Source organism: Patiria miniata, unplaced genomic scaffold, assembly GCF_015706575.1.
Source record: "Patiria miniata isolate m_02_andy unplaced genomic scaffold, ASM1570657v1 HiC_scaffold_8, whole genome shotgun sequence".
Lineage (NCBI taxonomy): Eukaryota > Metazoa > Echinodermata > Asteroidea > Valvatida > Asterinidae > Patiria > Patiria miniata.
The window spans coordinates 307,567-322,132 of record NW_024037075.1 but is presented as its reverse complement, the minus strand read 5'-3'; positions in this window follow the sequence as shown (position 1 = coordinate 322,132).

Here is a 14,566-nt window from a genome sequence, read left to right as displayed (position 1 = left end):
ACGGAATATTTTTGCAGCAAATCTACTACAATGGTAACAAAATGTGAGGCTACAAAAGTGGAAGTGTGCCCAACACACAAATCTATAGGGTGCTTCCCTCCTCCATGGTAATACAATTAAAATGGTAACAGCAAATTTCGAACAGATTTATCTGGAAAATGCAAAAATCTATGGGCCTTGAAGAGCCTTGACTCAAAATTGCAAGGCCCTCAACCCTCAAGGCCAAGGCCAAGGCCAAGGCTTTTGCCCTCAAGCCTCGAGGCCAAGGCCAAGGCCCTAAAATCCAGCCTTAAGGCAGCCTTAAGGCCAAGGCCCAGCATCAAGGCACTACATCACTGACACAATGTATACAATTGTGCTTTTCAAAATATCATGTATGTACATGTACACAAGTTAACCATGCTCAACCTGTAACAGCATTTCATGAGATTACACAAATATTTGAACAAAATGAAATAAAGGTGCACCATTCTAAATTTTGTGCAAACTATGTGGCATATGTGAACCTTGGTCACTGTTTTTCTAGTGTTCTGATGGTCCCCATGAATATCCTGATATCTGTTTGACAAAGGTGGGGGACAGGGGTGGGGTGGGGGTTGGGCTGGAGGCACTGGAGGATGGGACATTTGGTGAATTGGGTGGGGGATGGGGGGAGTGTGAAGTTTAAAATTGTGATTGGCCCCTAACAACTCTCTGTAAAATTTACTTGAATCAGCCAAAGATTAAAGACAACAATGCTGTGCTGCAGATCCAGAAACTTTACTGTGTACATGTAGTACAACTTCTCCTGATACAGTTTTGTAGTGGTACATGATGTCAGGCACAGACTGACTTCAATAAAATAGAAAATAAAATGTATGTGTTTGTTACAAGAAATTACCTAGTGTTTGTGTAACCTTATTCTAACAGAATTAGGTCATTACATATCACTTACATGTTCTAAACACACGCTCACACATGTCCAAAGCAATGTTTATGTAAACACACATGTAGGCCCCTACAATGTACATGGAGTGAGTGTATCAACTATGACCTAAATCCAGTGTCAGTCCAACAATTTGCATTTATACTAGCTACTCCACATTTAAAGAATACTGATGTCTAAATGCAAGAAGGGTTTATGTACACCCTGTATAAATCTCGACCTGCAGTATGTGCTTTTAACAGGTTCCACAATACTGTGACTATGCAACCAACAAATGCGTTGAAAATACAACTTTTAGGCTTATAAAACGGTACTAAATATCACACTAATCACTAAATAATTTATAGAAATTGTTGAACAGTAAACTGCTGTACCAACCGTTTAATAAACCTCAGCGGGATTATTGCTTTGGGCGAAGAATTTAACACACAAGTTGCAAACTCTACAACGCTAAAGCTATGTTGCTATGGAGCGCTTGGTTACCGTCTTTCTGGTACAGTGCCCTCCCTAGGCAAAAAGAAGAAATCTGAGTTTGGCCGCTACATTACATGTATCTAGCACTGTATGTATCTATTTAAATTTAATAATTTTTACAAATATCTGCAGAATAAAATGTAGCACCTCTTTTAGTTTCTGTGTGCAGAAGTTGTACAGTTACAATTTACATGTACATGTAGAACTGCAAATGTGACATGGATTAGACTTGGAGTGACAACAAAGACTAAAGTAGGGCCTACATGTACATGTACATGAACATATGTAGGCTACACAGACAAAAAAGTAGGCCTACTTCATTTAGTGAGGGCAAAATATTGTAGCATAGCAGCGTACTTTGAACGCTTCCTGTAGGTTAGGGGTATCTTCTTTCCAAGAAAATGTCACTGTTTTCCCATTTACCGTTGAACAGTCGCACATGCTACTGCAACAGACTTAACCAGCTGATGAGGCTGCATTTGGTCTGCTCCAGTCCCATGTGAAAATGAGGCATATTAAAGTTGTAGTTTCCGCTTCATGGTTGCTTCTCGGCAGGACTTGTTTCATCACAGGCTTCCCTTCCATGTTACTAGAATCGTCCTGAAACCAACATTTGAGAGTTACAAATTAATCATCATGCTGACATCCTGTTCTGATTACTACCATTACCCTTGTACCCTGTGCAACCAGTGGAACCAAAGAGAACTGATATGAACTGCTGATTTTGTTTAAGTAAATCCAATTCATTTTTTCTTCATTTTCTCTGCTTCCAAACACACAATGCATGATATTTTCTGTGGGTCACCAAAATAATGCAATATGCACACAGTAGTTCACAGTTTATTTGGGGTTCACTGAGTATTTCTGGCTAAACAGTTAACTAACCGTGTCAATGGCGAAGCGGTTCGACTGGTGGCAGCGCAATCGACAAATAGCATCACGATCAACCAATCGCGCTCAACATTAATACTAGAACTAGGGGGCTAGGGGCCTTTTGCGTTTGTAAAAACTGTTGTGTAAAGATACTAAAAAAATTCAACTCGAACTGAAAAATAATGGGTAAAAAGTCTCTTTTATTAGAATTATGAATACAATTTTAGAGTCGCGGAAGTCGTTTGATCTTTAAAGCGGCAAAATGCTCAAAAAATAAACAAGACATATGGACCATGCCCGTCCGGGGAAAGAATTACATAGTCTACCTCCATGTCTAGATGGACGTTACTTCACACCCTGTGTACAAACCAGTATGATGAGACTGGTCTGAAAAATTATGTGTTTTCTGACTAAATATTTCAATATTTTCCCTGCTAAATATCACTTTTTAGGACATGTTACCGCTTTCTGGTGGCTACTACTAGTACTATTACTAAGTCATTGCAGGGAAAAACTAGTGGCGTACGTATATGTAATTCTTTCCAGTCTGACCACCGTGGTCATGGCGCAGTACCACACCGCGCCATCCCAGCCCAGTACATGTGGCCAAACCCGGCCGGTATCGGCATACCGTTGGTACACATGACGTACAGACTAGACATGACGGAATGCCATGGTAAACGTTTACAAAGTCAACGTTTTTCATCATAAAAATTAAACTGCATCCCAGGCTTACCTTTCGCATAGACTTCTTTCTGGCTTCAGAGGTCGTCGACGAAAAATCACCACATTTTTACCCTCCGTTTTTCTACGGTGTTCATCGCGTGAAGCGATGCAAGGTGTCCGCCATTTTGGATGCCGCGGTAAACATTATGTTGTACTGTACTGCATTGGTACACATGGTGGGCGCATACTGCTGCTCGACACCCTGGGGATGTTGTTCGTTTATTTCTGAGTTCTTCATTTATTTCTGAGTTGTTCGTTTATTTCTGAGTTCGTATATATTTCTGAGTTGATCGTTTATTTCTGAGTTGATCGTTTAATTCCGAGTTGATGGTTTATTTCTTCGTTGATGGTTTATTTTTGAGTTGTTCGTTTATTTCTGAGTTGTACGTTTATTTTTAAGTTGTTCGTTTATTTCTGAGTTGTACGTTTATTTTTGAGTTGTTCGTTTATTTCTGAGTTGCTCGTTCATTTCTGAGTTGTACGTTTATTTTTGAGTTGTTCGTTTAGTTTTGAGTTGTTCGTTTATTTCTGAGTTATATTTGTTTATTTCTGAATTGTTTGTTTATTTCTGAATTGTTCGTTTATTTCTTAGTTGTTCGTTTATTTCTGAGTTATATTCGTTTATTTCTGAGTTGTTCGTTTATTTCTGTGTGTTTTCGTTTAATTTTGTGGTTTTGTTTTATTTTTGTTTTTGTCTTTTTTGCCCTAATGGCCGCCCATAGTGCAGCACGTTGTACAGTACGCTATTGTATAGCGCGCAATGCATGTAGCGCTCACTGCTATTGAACATGTACCGCCATGGGACATGTACTTAGGACTTAGCCATTTTCGCTCCACCTTTCCCCGGAGTCGATGCGAATTCCCCTCACACACCTTACCTCGCATCCGACCCACATTGACCCCAAGCATTTAGCGAATGTGGCTCGCTAAAACCTATCCGTGTATTCACCCCTTAGTGACCCCGTACACCCCAGCGAGTGTGTCCCGCCATGGAGGAAGGAATTACCCACTGGCCGAGACCTACGGTAGCTAGAGGTCAGGTTACGCCCTTCATCTCATAGTTTTACTCCATAGCATTAGTGTGTAGATTCTTAACTAGTCTAGGGACTAAGTCTTGTACACAACCCTATGTACCGAGATAGCTATTCCCTTTTCCTTTTCCTTGAGGATCAGTTCCCCGTAAGGCACCCACGAGTGATCCTACTTCGCCCGCTAACCACTGCTCTCGGACTTTCTTCCAGTAGATTGTCTAAGTCAGTCGTGTACAAATCTCCCATAGAGAACTTTCCCCATGCCTTTGTACACGTATGCATTATTCATAACTACCGGAATCCAATGCTCCCATTGGCTAAGACGCGCACCCAAAAGCGCGCAGAAATGGCAGTTCTGGTCATTGTTGAACTGGGCTCTTCCCAGTAGGTTCTTCTGCTGAGCTCTGACCTACACAGAGCTCCCGCATATGATGCATTAGATTGTTGATCTGGGCTCTGACCCCGACAGAGTGCCCGACATGTACACGCAGATTATCGAGCTGTCCGCTCACTGGCCATAGACCTACGTCTGTACACAGATAATCATGTACGCCTTAACTTTACATGCATATAGTGCGCCCTCTATTGACCTGAGATGTAAATAATCCCGAATAAAGTACTAGTGTGTGTGTGTGTAAGATATTTGTATCTGACTCTTTATTTGATAATGTCTCTCACCCGAGAGAGACGTTACACTGGTGGCAAGCGGTGGGATACGAACTTACACACACCATCGCGCTATACCATGACTTTTAATTAAGTCACTTCATGTACCCCTCCACTGAACGGATCTCCCAGCTTTAGACTCTGACTTTCTGCTTGTCAATTTCAACAGCCAACATGCCTGCCAAGCGAAAATCTCGCAGGTTATAGTCGTTGTACGATGATGATGACACCAACCTGTATTCAAGTCTACAGGCAGAGAGTGCAGAACTCCAAGAACTTAAAAAACAGTTCGAACTTTTCAAGCTTCGTTCGGTGGAGGCGGAGAAAGAGCTGAAACAACTCCGAGCAACTGCTGGCATTACACAGCCCATCAACGGCTGAGCAGACAGATGCCAATGTTTCAGCGAAATCGCCCAAGGACTCACAGCCAGTGATGTCCGCTCCCAGTACTGCCCCTTCCACCGTTCCACAAGCTGACGCCCCTAAACCAAAAGCAGCAGATGGGTCTCGCCGAGGCTTGCGGCTGGTCCGAGGAAGAAAAGCGCTTCCGACTTGTCAGCAGTCTACGTGGAAAGGCGGCCGAGTACGTGTACCAGCAACTGGATCCTGAAGCAATCAAGTCGTCCGACACCCTGGTGAAGGAGCTTGGTAAACGATTTGGCGAACGACAATTGCCAAATTACTACATCGCCCAGCTAGAAGCGAGGAGACATCAGCCGAAGGAGAAGCTGGCGGAGTTTGTAGCCGACATTCGCCGCCTCGTCTTTCGTGGCTACCCTACGGCAGATCCAGTTACCAGAGAGAGCATCGCCCTTCGCCATTTTCTGAAGGGCCTCCCCGACCAGCAGATGGCAGTTTCCGTTGACGAATCCCAAGTCCCTTGAGGAGGCAACAACGGCGGTGGAAAACTTCCTGAGCCTCCGTGACACCACAAGCTCGGGAAAATCACATCGTGTGAACACCGTACAGGCAGCATCTGAGGCAACCTCGACCGACGGTTAAACGGAATTGTCAAACTGATCAAAGATCAGACCGCCAACAAGCAGAAATCCGCCAAGCCTGCTGAAGCCAAGAAACAGCAGATGAATGTTACTTGTTTCAAATGTGGCAAGCCCGGCCACTTTGCAAACAAGTGCCCCGACATAGCGGCCAAGGAGGTCGTCGTCATACAGACGGAAAACTAACGCGGACCGTGCCGTCCGGCCTGGCACCGGTCCGTCCCAATGAACAGAACACTATCCGAATGGGTAGACAGCAATTTCAAGGCATGTCTGCATTTTTGCGAGTGCAGATATGCGACCAAGACAGCGAACTTTTAGTCGACACCGGAGGGGGGGGGGGGGGGGGGGGGGGGCCTGCAGGGTGGATCCAGATTTTTTTCAGGGAGGTGTGCTGAAATGTAGACCGGTTATTTTCTCCAGACACTTAGGCCTCCGAAAATCAATTGGGGGGGGGGGGGAGGGGGGGGGGGCCATGCCATATTTTCAATGGGGAGCGCCAATAAAATCCTAAAATCATTCACACTATATTAACTAATGCACCCTTGTCACGACTATTTCTTGAGGGGGAGACCCTTCGCATGTACATCACAATTTTTTTTAAGGAATTTATTTTTGGGGGGCTAGACAAAATGTTGGGGGGGCTAAAGCCCCCCCCAGCCCCCCCCCCCCCCCCCCCCGTAGAACCGCGCCTGCCATGATGGTTTGACACCTGATTGTTGTGACTGTATTTCGTTCTTCAGTGGGAAGGAGAATTTGGAAGGTTCCTTACAAAGGTTGAAATGGTCACGTTTGAGGGGTTTGTTTTGCATGAGATATGCGTCTTTGGAAGTGATTAATATTATCAGTGAGTGAGCATTGGGTGGGTTTGGCCGTAGTGGGAACAAAGTTTAAACCTTTACTCATATCAGGGCTATTCTCTCTGATGTGGAGACGAGGTATAGCTTACGATAGGTTGAATATAACACGTTCCCAGTATGTTGTTTTTGTTTTTATCCAAGGCCAAGGGCGGATCCAGAACACAATTTGGGGGGGGGGGGGCAAAAAAAATGTTGGTCCCTGAAAAGTGTGTCCCACAAAAAAAATACGGCGTGGGGTTCGCGGTCTGCTTAAGGGCCCCGATTTCTTTTTTGATTCTAGATGCTCTGTGGTGCGATATCTGAGGCAATTTCTGACCACTTTAACCAATGTTTTTTGAGGAAAAGATGGTGGTGTACTCAATAATAATTTTGTTGAATTGTTGGCGATGTAGTACCCATCAAGGGTGTCTTGTTTCTCAATAGTAGCACCCATCAAGAGTGTTGTCTTATCAAACGTAGCACCCATCAAGAGTGTCATGTTTCTCAAAGTATAGGTAGCACCCATCAAGAGTGTCGTGTTATCAAAAGTATCACCCATCAATAGTGTCGTCTTATCAATAATAGCACCCACCAAGAGTGCCATGTTTCTCAATAGTAGCACCCATCAAGAGTGTCGTTTTGTTTCTCAATAGTATAGGTAGCACCCATCAAGAGTGTCGTCTTATCGATAGTACAGCACCCATCAAGAGCGTCGTCGTTTTTATGAAAATGCATTGACCTACGTGGCGGTATTTCATTGGATACCCAACACATTCTTCAAGGCAATACTTTGTCTTTGTACACAAACCATTAGCAAACTTAACATGGCTGTCCTGCGCAAAGTTCAAAGCTATAATAATATTATGACATTGATTTTATATCAATGTCAAGTCAACTTTTAAATCAATTTCTTAAAATCTCCGAGGTGCCGTTTACATTGTCGATTCTTTAGTTTGCATTATTCAAATAAAATGCCCAACTTTAAAAATGAACTTTTTTATTCTCCAATTGGCGTCATATCATTGTGTCAATGCACTAGGCATTGTCAAGATTCAGAAGCTAAACAGAATTTATAATTATTTCGAGTCCCCTCCCTCCAAAATGTTCCCAATTGTCTTACAAACTGCTTTTTCTTCGCTTTTCTTTTGCAGTACCCTTAATTCCAACTCTTTATTATCTACACTTATTCTCTATCCGCTTTTATGATTTATATTTAATTTGGTTCCCCAAAATTATATTGCCTTAATATTTTTTATCAATTTCCCTTTTAAAAAAAGAAAACCTTATCGGTTTTTCTTAATTCAATATTTGATACTTCGGATTTATTTTCTCATTTTTTAAAGTATATGTGTTATTGAAAAAGCTGTGTTTCGAATTTTTATTCAGAAAAGATGCTTCATTTTACAATAATCATATTTTGCAGAGCTTCACACTGGCCATTAGTTTATATGATCCTTTGTTTCTATCTCGGAAGGTCATTTGTTTTTAATTCTACAATGAACTGATTTGGTATCTCCAACTAAGTATCAATATATCGTCAACCCGTGAACAACCATCTCGATATATACCAACAAGATATCTTCAACCCGAGAATATTTTCTTTCTCGAGAAGACGACATCTTGCCAACAAGATATCACCAACTCGAGAAATATGTTTCTTTCTCGGGAAGGTAACATCTCATCGTAAAAGATATAGTCAATCAAATAAATGTTTTCTTTCTATGAAAGACGACATCTCTTAAGATATCACCAACCCGTGATGGAACATTATCTCGAGAAGACGATATCTTTCCTAGAAGATATCATCAACCCGAAAAATATTTTAATCTCGGGAAGACGATATCTCACCGAGAAGATATCGACAACCCGAAAAATATCTTCATCTCGGGAAGACGATATCTCACCTAGAAGATATCATCAACCCGAAAAAAATGTTCATCTCGGGAAGACGATATCTCACCTACAAGATATTAACCCGAAAAATATCTTCATCTCGAAAAAGACATCTAGCCAATAGAGGATATCATCAACCCGAGAAACATGTTTTTTCTCTGGAAGACGATATCTCGCCTAAACGATATCACCATCTCGTGATAATACGTTATCTTGGGAAGACGATATGACAATTAAGGTAACATGGCGACTAGCCATACTCCTAAAATGTCCCTCCGCGATACTTAAAAAAGATCCTCATAAACCCATGTACCGCACAAGAGCTCTGGTATTCATGCCCACTGATTTCAAAACCGAATTTCATAGAAAAGCCGGATTAGTATATTGATAAGTGTATTTTTTAACCCTTGCCATCTTTCTACACATTATTAGTTGACTGTCTTGTATGATTATCGTTCAGGTAATAATAATTACTTATTATCTGCCATTATTTTCCTTTTGCCTAATTTGGGAAGTTTATGTTTAGAAAAGTTTAGTTTTCAAAATATTTATACAAGATACAAGAGCTCTGGTATTCATGCTCACTGATTTCAAAACCAAATTTCATAGAAAAGCCGGATTATTATTTCGATATAGTGTATTTTTTCAACCCTTGCTATCTCTATACAAATTATTGGTTGACTGTCTTGTATGATGATCGTATATAAGGTAATAATAATTACTTATTATTCGCTATTATTTGTCTTTTGCCTGACTTGGGAATTTTATGTTTAGAAAACTTTAGTTTTCAAAATATTTCAATAATTTAATTTGTACACGACGGCGCCAGGTAATGATTAATTTAATGCTGCTGATGTGTGCGGCTGCCATGTGCCTGTACCCAACTCCACACCGCCCGAATCCTACACCTTGACCTTAAAATGTCGTAATTGGTAAGTAAATACATTAATAAATCTTTGGATTATTTCCCTCGTTTCAAAAGTCCAATTATCGCTGGTCATCGCGATCCTCAACAGTAGGTCTTCTCCAATTGTACTTGTGAGCTTCAAATAATTCTGTCGGCCATCTCTCAAAATCTCAATTTATAGAATCATAATTGTCAAAACAGCCCTGAATAAATTTGTTTTCTTCTGCCGTCTTCTTGAACTGAATAGCATGTACATTATAATATATATATACAAATCGCTTAAAGATTAATGGTGTAAAGATCTTTATTTTTAGCAATTTGAAAAAAAACTATGAAATGCGTGGATACAACATTGTCCCTAAAATTTGTTTGGCCCATTGGAATACCGCTTTACAGTAAACTAAATAATATACTTGCATCCGATAAATCCGTTGGCTCCGCTGTTAGCTCCTCGATTTCATGGTGTCGTTTGTTTTATCTTAAATAATTATGTAGAAGCTGGAAACAGTTCTGATGTAATTATTCAGTCTTTAAACGAAACATTATTTGAATGCAATTATAACGGCAAAGGCAACTTAATTCCAAGGAACTCTCCATTTTCAATTGAAATTTAAACATGTGTGCGTTAGCTTTTGAGTAAATCCCTATAAAAGCCCTTCGTTGGAATGTCTTTGAAAGTTTAGCACGGACAGTACGTGCACCTGGCCAGATAACGCGCGCGCGGGCTTTCATTTTTTTTTTATCAATAAGAACCACCGGAGTCAATGACCACGCCCAGTGCGCCGGCCTCGTGCACGACTAGCGCCGCTCCTCGTATTCAAATGGCTTTTGTATTGTAACGTAGAACGAATCTGGGATTCTCACACGCCAGACGAAGGAAACCACAGACACTACTCTTCAGGGTTTCGCGGCTCTCCAGCCATTTATTCTTGCCACTTTCTTTACACGAGGCTCTCCCTTTATACAACTCACAACAAAAAAGGCGCTATTCAAAAGTCACACTACTGAGTCGGCGCAGTCTGGCAACGGGTCTCCCTGGCCCAGCAGCAGGGGTCCCAACGCTAAGGTTGCACCTTGGGTCCGTGCTGGCGCCCTCTGCCGGCGGCCCGGCACCGCTGTTACACAGCCCCCTCCGAGGACCCTTGTTCGTCCCCGAACAAGGCGGCGCCTCCGCTGGGGTATCCGCTTGGGTCTCCTGGTCTCCTCCGGTGTCACCTCTGGGGTCTCCTCTGGGGCTCCGCTTGGATCACCTCTGGGTTCTCCTCTGGGCCCACCCCGGGTCTCCTCTCCATTGACTCCTGTGCGGAGCAACTCCATTGGCTCCTCTCCATTGAGTCCCGTGCGGAGCAACTGCGCCGGCTCCTCTCCATTGACTCCCGTGCGGAGCAACTCCACGGTTCCGCTCCATTAACTCCCGTGCGGAGCCACTCTGTCGGCTCCACTCCATTGACTCCCGTGCGGAGCAACTCCATCGGCTCCGCTCCATAGACTCCAATGCGGAGCAACCTCGCCGGCTCCGCTCCATTGACTCTCGTGCGGAGCAAGTCCATCGGATCCGCTCCATAGAATTCCGTGCGGAGCAACCTCGCCGGCTCCGCTCCATTGAATCCTGTGCGGAGCAACTCTACCGGCTCCGCTCCATTGACTCGTGCGCGGAGCAAGTCCACGGGCTCCAACCCACTGACTCGTGCGCGGAGCAAGTCCACTGGTCCCGTCCCATAGAGTCGTGCAGTGCGAGCCTGCTCCGAGTGGAGGTCAGGACTCGCCATACTGCGATAGTGGGGATGAACGTACTGCTGGGGGAGATCCACTCCCGGTCGTGCCGCCTGAGGCGCTCGGGACGGTTTCCCGCCCCCGGTGTATGGGCAAATCCAGCCTGGGGGCGCCCTGAATGGGAGGCCGCACCAGTCGTATCCATGTAAGCACCGAGTGGTGCTTCCATGTGGGGCCTAGCGCTATTTTCATGAGCGTAGGGGTTGTGGGTTGCCCAGGACGAAAACCCACCCCCGCTGCATCAACCAGCACAGCTCGGAATCGCTCCGAATGGAACGAGACGTCTGCTGCGCCAGCGTCTGCAGCACGGGGCGGCCCCTCGCGGGACCTGGCATGTACTGTGTTATTACCAGCAAACTGGGGTCTGTCCCGACGAAGCCCCGCCCCCGCTGCATCGGACAGCACAAATCGGGATCGCTCCGACATTACAAACAGTTTGTACACGGCGAGTCGCAACATGAACAGCGGTATTAAACTTCATTAAGTCAGTTATTGATTACGTGAAGTGCGTGTGGAACGGTTTTTGTCGCAGCAATTGCGTTTATCCCTTGCATGTGTGTATACGCGTGTGTGTCAGTACAAGTCTACCATCGCCTGATCGCGCGGGCGCGCGCGGCGCTGAGTTGTTACTTTGTAACAACACAGTGGTGGAGCGTAGCAAAATGATGTTCGCCGTATTTTATGGCGGCCAAAGGACTGTTTAGTAGACAAATTTGTTTGGTCCTTGGTACGGGGTATTAGTTTTACCAACTGCATTGAATGACCGATCAAAATGAAGCTTACAAAATCCTCTTTAGAGTGCCAAGTGTGCATTTATTACTCGAAGTAACGGCGCGTCATGAATCCTGGAACTTTCAGTGCAGTACGCACACTGCGGTAGTCCGCCGGGCACACTGTCAATTACGTGCAAATCTCCGTTGCTCATTCTGCTGTTAGTCAAAATGTGCGTGTTGTCACAAGTAGGGAAATGTACCAGGTACGGATGTTTAATTGTTCATTTTGTAAAACTTTGCCTCCAGAATGTTTAAGTAATATATCTTCTAGTTTAAACTCGGTGTACATTAATCTGACAGTCTTGGAAACAGCCGTGAGGCCGTCATTTTTCTTTGCTTTATGTAGAATCGCTATGGAGTAGAGCGCATCGTGTTCATGCCACTACAAGTACACGCGCATGGTCGTCTATGGAAGATGCGACTGAACTGTTTGTAATGAGTGGAATGTACCGTCTGTTGCGCCATCGTCTACAGCACGGGGCGACCCCTCGTGGGACCTGGCACGTGTGTTGATGCGGGGTGTCTCCGGACGATCAAGCCCGGCCAGCCCCGCTTTATGAACAGGCGCAACTCGGCAGTTTTTGTCACTTCGTGGGATCATAATTCGCGGAGGCTTTAACTATTTGTACTTTTTTCGACGCAACAAACTTGTTACTTTTGCGCGTCACGACAGTTGAACGCGCGCCCTTCTGTTCTTTTTCAACATCGTTCGCTGCGCGCGTGTATGCTCCCATCCTGCCGCGTTGTAGACCAATGTATAATTCCTCCGGCCTTGTTCACGAGGTGACTTTTTGTCACTTCGTGAAAACATTTTACACTTTTTTACACTTCGTAAAAATGAAAATCACTGATTTCAGGCTTTTTGCCAATTGTTTGTTTACAATAATTAAGAAAATAAACAAAATTTGCCTTGAAACTTGGTCAAATTGTTCCTTGAGACAACTATAATAAAAATGGCTTGTAAAACTCAAAATCGAATAATTATCGATTTTCGAGGTTTTTGTCACTTCGTGAGCAAAGCGATGAATTAGTCTTATTGCTAAATATTGTGTTGACATATAAGAATGATAGTTATTGCTAAGAAAAGTTGTCATCCGTGTGCTCTTTGTACATGAGGTTGTATTTTGCATTATTGAATATTGTACCATAAAGCTGCCATTTTTTCATTTAAATTGCCCTTTTTATGTGCTTATATGAAAACAAGAAAAGGCACTATGCATACGTGAGTACAATTAATTTCGGCCATATCTTTGTGACACACAATTTGTCAAAAGGTACCATGCATTTGTACAATTATTAAATGTCCATTTTGTTTGTCTACACAATTACTATTTTGTTTGTACACACAATTACCATTTTTGTTATAAACACAATTGTGTCCTTTGCATTGCTAAATATTGTACGTTGAAATACCTTTCCATATAGGCCTACCCGCCAAATTGTTTATATACGTGTGTAATATACCGTGTCACTTTTTTTCTAACACGACATACCTTTTGGTGCATTGCGCATTTTTTACATTGATACTGTAACGGCGGTGCCGGGCCGCGCGGCAGAGGGGCGCCAGCACGGACCCACGGTGCAACCATAGCGTTGGGACCACTGGCTGCTGGGCGGGAACCCGTTGCCAGCACGGACCCACGGTGCAACCGTAGCGTTGGGACCACTGCTGCTGGGCCGGGAGACCCGTTGCCAGACTGCGCCGACGCAGTAGTGTGACTTTTGAATAGCGCCTTTTTTGTTGTGAGTTGTACAAAGGAGAGCCTCGTGTAAAGAAAGTGGCAAGAATAAATGGCTTGAGAGCCCCGAAACCCTGAAGAATAGTGTCTGTGGTTTCCTTCGTCTGGCGTGTGAGAACCCCAGAATTCGTTCTACCTTACATTGGTGGCAGCCGTGGCGTGTCTGACGGAGGAAAAACAGGTAGAATTTGGAGTGTTTTTCGCCATGAATACACCGGGTCGAGTTAGACGAGTCTGGCGTCCGACTCGCCACGCGGGCGGGTACGCCCGCTGGATCAGGGCTAGCAGAGCGTAAACCAACTGGAGAGATGGCCAGCAAAGCGTTCGTCACGTTGGATGACTCGGAGTGGTTGGACTTTCAGTTCAGGGTTTCGGGGAGCCAGCTAGGCCCACATGCTAAATCCCATGGAGAATCGCGTCACGCTGTGCACCACGGCGCAACACTCGGAACACTGCCGAGTTGCGCCTGTTCATAAAGCGGGGCTGGCCGGGCTTGATCGTCCGGAGACGACCCGCATCAACACACGTGCCAGGTCCCACGAGGGTCGTCCCCGCGTGCTGTAGACGATGGCGCAACAGACGGTTCATTCCGCTCGGAGCGATCACGATTTGTGCTGTCGCGATGCAGCGGGGGCGGGGCTTCGTCGGGACAGACCCCAGTTTGCTGGTAATAACACAGTACATGCCAGGTCCCACGAGGGGGCCGCCCCGTGCTGTAGACGCTGGCGCAGCAGATGTCTTGTTCCATTCGGAGCGATTCCGAGCTGTGCTGGTTGATGCAGCGGGGGCGGGTTTTCGTCCTGGGGCAACCCAGAACCCCTACGCTAATGAAAATAGCGCTAGGCCCCACATGGAAGCACCACTCGGTGCTAACATGGATATGACTGGTGTGGCCTCTCATTTTGGGCGCCCCCAGGCTGGATTTGCCCATACACCGGGGGCGGGAAAC